The following is a 9907-nucleotide window of genomic DNA, read 5'->3' as shown; positions in this document are numbered from 1 at the left end:
GTTGTGGGCATACATTTGCTAGTATTCAACCGTTTGGGATTGATGAATTCATCACCGACAGGATCCCTAGTGTGGTCCGTGTTCATCTGATCATCATCTACTTCTTGTGCTAGCTCGATACTAAGTTTCCATTAATTGATGGCGTTTTATGACACACCACCGTTTCCCGCCATTTTCTCACCTGTTTTCCGCCACCCTGCTATATTGCGCACAGGGGCGCGCGACGCACGGAGGCGACAAGCGCAGCCTGTAGCACATCCACCTTTGCCAAGCATGCCAAACCACCAAAGCGCCGTCTCTGCCATCAATCTCGTCGACGAGGAAAACAAGCAGGCGCCACGGCCCGTCGAGGCCGAGGCGCTCCTCGGCAACGCGATGGACGACACTATGATGCGCGTCATCGCCAGGGTTGAGCAGACCTTTGGCGCATGGCGCTTGAGCGCCGCGGATCAAGATAGGCATGTCAGCACCGACAGGCTGCAGCTCGCCGCACAACATGATCGATGGCGCGCCACATAGCAAGCTAGGCGCGTCCGTGCCGATAGGCTGCGGCTCGCCGCACGGCGAGACCGTTGGAGCACCGCAGAGTGAGAGGCGCGGCGCGCCGCACAGCAAGAGAGGATCCATCGGCGCTTGCCTGCTGTCGACATGGCGTCGCAGCTCGGTACATGTCCGGTCAGTACCCCCATTCCTCGCCAGGAGTGGGCAGAGGCCCTCAGCGTCGTACTTGCACCAGATGTCGGCCACGCCGTACTTGCACCGGACGCCCGCCGCGCCGTTCGCATGGGTGCCGCCATTCGCCTTGTCCGCGGCCCGCTGGATGCCAACGCACTGGTCCGTAGGCTCGACCGCCTCCTTGGCCCAGGTGTCCACTTGTGCGCAGTAGAGGAACATGGCCGTCGCATCCTCGAGCTGGTGATCTCCGATGAAATAGCCAACTTGGAGCTTGAGATCGCGCTCCAGATGTACCGCGAGCGTGTCGACCACTTGGACGAACGCCTGCACGAGTTCAGGCAGAGTCAAGAGCTACCCTAGTCAAGGGCTGCTGGTCATGGTCTCATGGACGCGTTTTATTTTGAAAAGTTGTTTCGACGTGGATAGCTTTGTATTCACAGCGATCATAGTATTGCTTTGTTTATTGCTCTGTTTCAATGTGTGTACTTTGTTTTCCATTCTTGTATGTTCTGTTTCAATGTGTATATACGTTTTCCATTCTGTATATGTGAATGATAACAGCTAGATTCAAATTAGTATAAAAAACAGATAGAAAATGGAATTCGTATATAGAGCTGGATCATATACAGATAAAAAACAAATTAGTATATAGGGCTGGACTATTTTACCAGTAACAGAATAATAATATTCTGATACTCTCGCACCTATATAGAGCCACGATGCGATTTTGACGAAGGCCAACCCGGTAGAAACAAGCCCGCCCGTAGGAACCCCACGAAAAAAACATCCTTAACTGGCCACCTCGCCTCCCTCCCGAGCACCGCCCGCCGCCACCCTCCTGCGCGCCCGGCCACGGCCTCCCTCCTGCGCGTCGCCGGCCACCGCCTCCCTCCAGAGCGCCGCCCGCCGCGCCGCCTCCCTCCCCCGCGTCGCCGGCCACCGCCTCCCTCCCCGCACTGACGGCCGCGGCATCCCTCCCCGGCACCGACGGCCGCTGCATCCCTCCCCGCACCAATGACCGCCGCATCCCTCCCCCGCACCGACGGCCGCCGCATCCCTCCCCGCACCGACGGCCGCCGCATCCCTCCCCCGTGCAGATGACCGCTGCAAGCTGCTCCCGCTCATGGCCGCTGCAAGCTCCTCCCGTACGCCAACCTCCACCCCGCCTTCCCCCTCTGTTCTCCCTCACGCTCGGGCGCCAGCCATCCTTCTTCCACGCGCGCGGCACCTCGATCCACCGCCGGCCGACCTCCCTCGTCCCGCTTGCTGGCCGCCGTCCATGTTGTACCATTGTTTCTGGAAGGTCTGAACTTTTTTTTCCAAAGCAAACCAATTTTCTATTGATCTCTGTCTACCTTCCCTAATACCTGATTTTTTTGCCACAGAAAACCAACTTGGACTTCGTTAGACGGCCTTTGCACCATTTTGAGCGCCGACAGCTCCTTCCTTTGCCATTGATACAGCCATCGACATGTACTGGGTGTTCCTTTGCAAGTTCAATTAGTGTCATCGCACAAGTTCAGAAGTTTGATTTTGTGAAGAAGTATGAAAATTTTCAGTGCAAATGTGGAAAACCAGAAAGTTCTAATAATGGTGTACCAAAAGTTCAAGGATAGTAATCCGGGGACGTTGGAGCAACTGCTGATGGAGGCGGAGTCAAAATCTCGTGACTGTCTGCTGCAGATCTTCAGCATGGACTTCGATGAAGACACTCCTCTGATGTTAATGCGCTTCTGCATTTTAATAAAGAAGTTACAAAATTTCAGTTCCTCGGTACTTATAAGATCTTGAGAGGATGACAGAGGATGCCCATGTGTACTGTGTACAAGCCAGCCAGCCATGTATAAGGATCCAATGGAAGACTGGATTTGGTTGTTGTTAATTAGCAGCCACCTAAGCCTAGCAATTGACCGTGGAGCAGGTACTGGATCCCTGACACGATGCAATTACTCATCAGTGTCGACGACTGATTTATTTTGTTTTGTACAAGTTAAAGCATCAGTGGCCATAGGGAAGGAGACCTTCCCAAATCGTGCCCCTGGACAATGCAACAATGAATTGGAGCCGTTTCCGCCTCTCTTCCAGCAGCGCTGATGTCCCCTTCTAGTTCAGCACTGGTTTCCCCGCCTCGTGATACGGTCTGCAGTTGCTTGTGAGTTGTCTGCTAGGTGTTGTTTAAGTGTCACAGACGACGTGTTGTCTCCTGGCATCTGGATAACTGCCGACTGCAAATAAAAGGTTGGAACTTCCTGTCTATTTTGGTTGGTGAATACGTATCAACAAAATTTCTTTTCTACATGGTAGTTCAACTATTTCAAAAAAAAATTCTCTACAGGATAGTTCAGGTGTTGCTAGCAGATAAGTTCAAAGAACAAACCGCCACAAGTACTTAATTTCAAATCATTTTATTTTGTTTAAATACAATCAGCTCTACTACATAAGCTATTCAAGTTCAGAGCTAATGACATCATCAGTTCGGATATGAAACCAAATTTAAAATTAGAACCCCAAAAAGGTTGACTTCTATAAGTCCATGTTCCCAGACCGAGGCCATTCAAAAAATCTGATCATATAAGTCCACTTTCATTTTGCGAGTTCAGAAAGAAAAATTGATGTTGTTTTTGCCATTTTCAAAATTTCTCTTAACCAAAAAGTTCAATATTAAACGTTTTGTGCCTATCCTTACATTAGTTAGTCTTCACCATGTCCAGATAGTTCCTAGGAGAAGTGAAGATAAGGTTTATATTGATGTTTATGATAGTTGAAAGATTAGGTGTAAAAAATATTTTCTTGCAGGCTACTGAATGTTTCAATTCGTTGTGTGTGAATTTTATTGTAGCAAAATATTTTCTCTTCCTCTCTAAATCTCCTTTCTGTCACTAATTTATTCTCTCTGAATGCAGCACGAGGGAGGCTGGAGCGACTGCAGACCGGTGACGAGAACCACTCTTCAGTTCTGCTATTCGTGTATTGGAAGTACGTACCCTCTATCCAGGCAGGAGGTAGAGGTAATTTCTCCCCTAATGCACGTGTCATGCGTGCCTTTTTTTGGCCACACAAAGTCACTAACTGTCCTCGTTAGTAACTGCAAGTTGAACCAGTACGAAGTGGCATTTGCAGAAATATTGTGTTACTACTTTTCTTAGTTGTAATCCCGTGAACCATTTAATTAAATGGATTGCCACTCCCTTTCCTATATAAAGGATATGATTGATGTGATGCAGTAATTCTTTCATTTCCATTACTAGCAAGTAAACAATTACTAGTTCATACTGATGCGTAAATTTATGCATATGGCAATTAAAAAAGAAACCAGTTCATACCTTTTTTTGCGGGTGAGCAACCAGTTCATACCCACTGCGCTAGCCACCTGAAAAAGCACAACTTTATGTATTTTGGAATAGAAATAGTGTCCGTGTTTCTTTTTTATGCATTTCATAGTTCACCAATCTTATCTGATTTCAGTCACTTCCGTTACCATGTTATTTCTAGCATAGCATGTCTAAAATGCAGAAGTAGTGCTAAAAAAATGTCATTGTGTTATGCATATAAAAGCTTTATAAAAAATTCACAAACTGTTGTGTTTTTTGGTAACTCACGGCTGTGTGTAGCTATTGTATGTCTTCGGAATACTTATGCATACTGTTGTTTGGTACATATCTTCAGTACAAGTTTTGGAAGGCCGGGGAGTTCTACCGCTGGCGTACACCAAGTTCAGAGACGTTGCACGGAGTGAGCCGACGCCGCGGTAAAAATGGTTTATTAGCATAGCGGAGAGAATATTTTTATGCTCATTTGTTCATAGTATGAAGCTCGTTTATAGTTTCTTTTCTCATTCTTTTAATTAAGAAAAAAGTTTATTGAGCTTGAAGCATAAACCTCTCGGCAATGTAACATTCTGCTGATATTTAATAATCGGTAAGCTGTTGTAGTGGGACAAGGTCATCATCTTGAGGTCAGTGATACCATGCACGCTGAAACGATGGCCTTACACTAGGCTGTATGTATAACTTGGTCTATGGGATGCAGGCTTGTGCTGCTTGAAACGGATGCGACTAACCTGTAGAAAGCATTACAGGAAGTGATTTAAGAGATGAATGTGTATGTTGCTGCACTACTTTTGCTTGTTGTTTTTATAAAGTTGGTTGCTGTCAAATTTTTGTTGCTTAAAAATGTTGCTATTTGTTTTTACAATGTCCATTTTGAAGTTCAAATTGCTGATGATTTTTATTGTGTTCATGTGGGTGCTTGAACATGATTCAAATGCTTTTGTGAACAATTTATCATGTATGTCTTGCCTGTGTAGCTTGTAAAACATATGCTCTGTATAAAAGAAAAACTCACTAGGTCTACCAGTTCACTGCGTATTTATATTATCAGTTCATAAATAAGCACATAAAGAAGTTTGATTTGTGTTATTGAACCAGTTCAGTTCATCGGTTTTATATTGTATGCCAATTTGCTACATGGGGGATTTTTGCATCAGTTCGACAAAAAAGTGTACAATAGTTCAAACTCTGAGAGCTATTAAGTTTGACTTTTTTAGAATGGGAGTTGTATGTTTACTCTCTACCTGTACAGTGCATTTTGAAGTCCTGGTCGTTGCAGTTATTTTTTGTGTTAAGAAAAATGAATTTATGTATTTTGCTAATCATTCCTCCACTTCCACCAGAAGAAAAGTGATTTAGACTCTTTATTGCAATCAGTTAGTTGACTATCTTAGTTCAACTAATTAACCGACTCGATTCACTTTTCTTGCTTCCAGGGCCAACGACGGTCATCGCTCCTCGACTCTATTCCCGTTCGTCACCCAGCTCACCAGTCCACCTCGGTGCTCCACCACCGGTCCCTCGGAAGAGCTGGCTGCAGGCCATCCGTTGCTCCGCCCCTGGATGCTGTCGTGTGGTGGCCGGCCGTCTCACTCCAATGCACCTCCCTCTCTTTGTGTACTGGTCCCTCTGGCAGCCGTCCAAGTGGAGCGTTGACACCAGTACAAGTAGAATTGTGGGTCGCGGCCACCAACTTCACCAAGCGTTGCACATCCGTCCAAGTCGAGCACACACACCGGGAGAACACCAGCGCCTTTGCTTTGCACATTGCTTGGTCATGCATGATTGCTGATGGATGCAGCAAGCGTTTTATTAGTTTGATCTTCTGCATTTTGTCTCAGTTTTCATGGATGCTAGCGGGCAAGTGACATGATTTTGGTTGCCATTTCTCTCTGTAGCAGATTCCATCCGCACAAAAAATGCTACTGCAGTTTATTCTATGTAAAAAATGAATAAGGTTCAATTCACAAAATGTGGATGTTCGCTTGGGAAATTTTGCAGTACATTTGATTACACCAAGATGTACAGAATGACTAATTCTTTATTGTGTGCCTTCAGCACAATTTAAAATTACTGGTTGACGATATGTCTAATGGATTTTTCTTTGTCTATAGAAAAACTAATATGCGAGGATATCTCATGTTTCTTTGTGAACTTGTAGTGTGTTACTGTACTTGTACCTTAAGAATATACGCTCAAAGAAACCAAAGAAAAAACACAGCACATTTATTGTGGAAAAGGTTTTTATTTTAGTTCAGCTATATAAACCATGTAGGTTCGATGATGAAAGTTCGATTGCTCAACCCAAAACGTTTTCGGACTGTGAAAACTAGCTCAGTACAAATACACAGATATATTAGTACGAGTACTCTGTTTTTCGAACGGAAAAAATACACGGAAATTTTTCTTTTGAAAAAATATCATTCAGTTCAACGATATAACCTATGCAAGTTTGAGGACTATGATGCCGTAAACCGTTATAAAATTATGAGAACCATATAAAAAAGCAGAATAAACTCTAGTTTGTGAAAACATGCTCAGTACAAACCCATACAAACATCAGCTCAAGTACTCTTTTGTCGGAACCATTCAAAATCACTCTATGAAAAATACCTCAGTACAAATATGCACATAGATTAGTACAAATACTCGGTTTTTTCTGACGGGAAACAACACGACGTGTCTCACTGTATTCAAAATTACTCCTCAATGGTTGCGAATTTGAGAAAATGTTCAACATGACCAAGTTTCGCATTTTTGATATCTTTCCAACGGTATATTATTTGCCTCGTTTCGAAAACCTTTTTAAAAAAATCGCGTTTGAAATCAAATTTGACCGTATTCGAATTCATTTTTAAACCGTAAGGAATTAGAAAAACATTTTAATACGAAAAAGTTGCGCATTTTCCATAGCTTTCCAACGCCGTATCATTTGCATCAATCCGACAAACAGTTTGCAAAAAAACGCGAAAATACGTTTCACCCAGAATTTCACCATTTTTCAAATTACTTTTAAATTGTATAGAATTAAAAAAAACATATATATATATATATATATATATATATATATATATATATATATATATATATATGAAGATGCGGATTTTTACCAGCTTTCCAACGCGATCTTATTTGCTCAATTCCGACAAGCCGTTTGAAAATTGAGTCCAAAATATGATTCGCGTTTTCGGTTTTGAAAAAACAGTTTTTTTAAAATTGCTCTTAAACCATGTTGGTTTTGCAAAACGTTCAATATACTTGAAATATCAAGAGCTTTCCAACGAATATTACACGCCCTGTTCCGACAAAAAATTTGCAATTTTTTTTGAACTAAAGAAGACGATTTGTAAAATAGAATTGAAAGCATCAGTTCAACCGCTCGAATACATCAGTACAACCGCCTGAAACCATCAGTTCAAATAGGGTAACAGAATAATATTCTGTTACGCGAAACAGAATAGCCCATATATATAATATCATCACATATACGTGATGATACTTAACTACTAGGTACAATGCATAAAATTGAAAACGAACAATACTAAAACTAATAATCCCTCCTGCGGCTAGTATTTCGGCAGCCCCTCTCCAGCAGCTCCCTGGGGCGCGGCGTCTTCCCAGTGCGGAGGCAGTACTCCGACTCCTCCGCCTCGCAGCGCTTGACGTACCGATCTGCCTCTTGCTGGCGGACGCGCGCGGCCGATCTTGCCATTTCGTTGGGCGCCCACCAGAGCTCCTCGTCGGTGGCACGCTGGAGCTTATCGGCCCACCTCCGCGCAGCGATGAGGCACCCAACGCCCATGACCTTCCTCGCGAAGTACCCGTCTTCGTACACCTCCTCGGTACGATGACGTGCCCGCCCCCAAAGCTCCGCCGCCTCCTTTTTCCAGGCGGCATCACGGGCTTCACAAGCCGCCTGGTACCTAGCTTCCTCCTCCGCCATCTCCTTCTTGAACGCCACTTGCCTGGCTTTCTCAGCCGGCGGCAGCGACTTTCACAGACAAAGATTGTACTGGCCCCATAACCAATCCAAAGTTGGGGGGTCTGGCGCAACCTCGTCAGGCGGCGCGTAGGGGTCCTCGTCGCTGCTAATCGAGTGAGCGTCCTCGAGGGGCGGCGACTCCTCGTTGGCGCGTGGGCAGACCGGCGGCGCATGGTAGAGATTTGAGAGAGAGAGAGAGGGCAAGCGAGGGGAGGATGTAGATGAGAATGCAGGCGGGACGACGTGAGCAAGGTAATATTTATTGGCGGCCGGAATCTAGATTGACGGGGAATGTACACACGCCGGTCGCCGGAATTTACGAGTACTGTAGTTTGAATTACACATCATTCCCGCAGCAAATCCGTGTGTGAACATAATAGCTGACGGTTTCCAATACAGAACCGTGTCTAATTAATGACCCCCGCCAATCACCTACGAAACCTCGAGCCGCGAGATAGAGTGCCAATCGTGTGGGGGCCGGTTGTCTTGCCAGATCTTTACATTTTCTTTTTTAAACACCAGATATTTACATCGTCTGATGATTTTTTAACTCGCACACAAGTACACAAAAATATGATTTTTTAAACCGTTTTGGTTAGGCGTTGCATGTATATGTAGTTCAAATTCGAATTATGGTCATTAAATGGTTAGAAAATCACTTAAATGTCTTTAGAAGGTCAAATGACCCCTGAAATTTACCAATTTTTCACATGACAGTTGTATTAGTGCACGTTAAACGTAGGAAAAAAATTTGAAGGCCGTAAGAGAAAGCTATCTCCTGTTCGTCATCAAACATGCATTGTTACCTCTCGGAACCACGAACCTTCTAGCGAGTTGCTCCGGTTTGTGAGGGGCGTGTGTCCAAACATTCGTCAAACACGCCAATTTCTTTACCACATCATTTTGGTGGCATGACATTACATCAACCAAGGTTTCATGTGTTTCTGGTCATTTTTCTAATTTTTTTGAATTAAAATGCCATGTCACTCCATGCATAAGTATGCATGTGTCCATGTCGTGAGACCAATATGTTTGAAAATTCATTCTAATTTACTGCACATGGAATTAACTCGCACAGAAGTACACATACATGATTTTTCAAACCGTTTTGGTTAGGCGTTGCATGTAGATGTTGTTCAAATTTGAATTACGGTCATTAAATGGTTAGAAAATCACTTAAATACCTTTAAAAGGTCAAATGACCACTAATATTTTCCCAAATTTCACATTACAGTTGTAGTAGTGCACGTTAGACGTTGAAAAAATTTGAAGGCCGTAAGAGGAAGCTATCTCCCGTTCGTCATCAAACATGCATTGTTCCCTCTCGGAACCACGAACCTTCTAGCGACTTGCTCCGGTTTTGTGAGGGGTGTGTGTCCAAACTTTCGTCAAACATGCCAATTTCTTTACCACATCATCTTGGTGGCATGACATTAAATCAAGCAAGGTTTCATGTTTTTCTGATCATTTTTTAATTTTTGGGATTAAAATGCCATGGCATGCACTCCATGCATGTGCCCATGCCTTGACACCAATATGTTTGAAAATTTCTTCGAATTTAATGCACATGGAATTAACTCACACACAAGTACAAAAAATATGTTTTTTCAAACCGTTATGGTTAGGCGTTGCATGTAGATGTAGTTCAAACTTGAATTAAGCTCATTAAATGGTTAGAAAATCACTTAAATGTCTTTAAAAGGTCAATGACCCCTGAAATTTACCAAATTTTCACATGACTGTTGTATTAGTGCACGTTAAAAGTAGGAAAAAATTTGAAGGCCGGAAGAGGAAGCTATCTCCCGTTCGTCATCAAACATGCATTGTTCCATCTCAGAACCACGAACCTTCTAGCGAGTTGCTCCGGTTTGTGAGGGGTGCGTGTCCAAACGTTTGTCAAACATGCCAATTTCTTTACCAC

The 9907-nt window shown here is 44.0% G+C and overlaps 1 long non-coding RNA gene across 3 annotated transcripts; it reads left to right on the top strand.

Annotated features, from left to right (window-relative positions):
* The first annotated feature begins 1414 nt into the window (after positions 1–1414).
* Positions 1415–6074, top strand: LOC109756389 (uncharacterized). 3 transcript variants are annotated; one of them, XR_012204978.1, is made up of 7 exons: positions 1415–1978; positions 2061–2596; positions 2666–2913; positions 3579–3683; positions 4342–4423; positions 4705–4776; positions 5441–6074. It is a non-coding gene; the product is annotated as an uncharacterized lncRNA (long non-coding RNA). The 3 variants fall into 3 exon arrangements; XR_012204980.1 differs by lacking the exon at positions 4705–4776 and having other exon boundaries at positions 5441–5672; XR_012204979.1 differs by lacking the exon at positions 1415–1978 and having other exon boundaries at positions 2309–2596; positions 2672–2913.
* The last annotated feature ends 3833 nt before the right edge of the window (positions 6075–9907 follow it).

This window comes from Aegilops tauschii, chromosome 3 (genome assembly GCF_002575655.3).
Source record: "Aegilops tauschii subsp. strangulata cultivar AL8/78 chromosome 3, Aet v6.0, whole genome shotgun sequence".
In the NCBI taxonomy this organism is placed as follows: Eukaryota; Viridiplantae; Streptophyta; class Magnoliopsida; order Poales; family Poaceae; genus Aegilops; species Aegilops tauschii.
The sequence above is the reverse complement of the archived record's forward strand: the minus strand, read 5'-3'. Positions and strand labels throughout refer to the sequence as shown.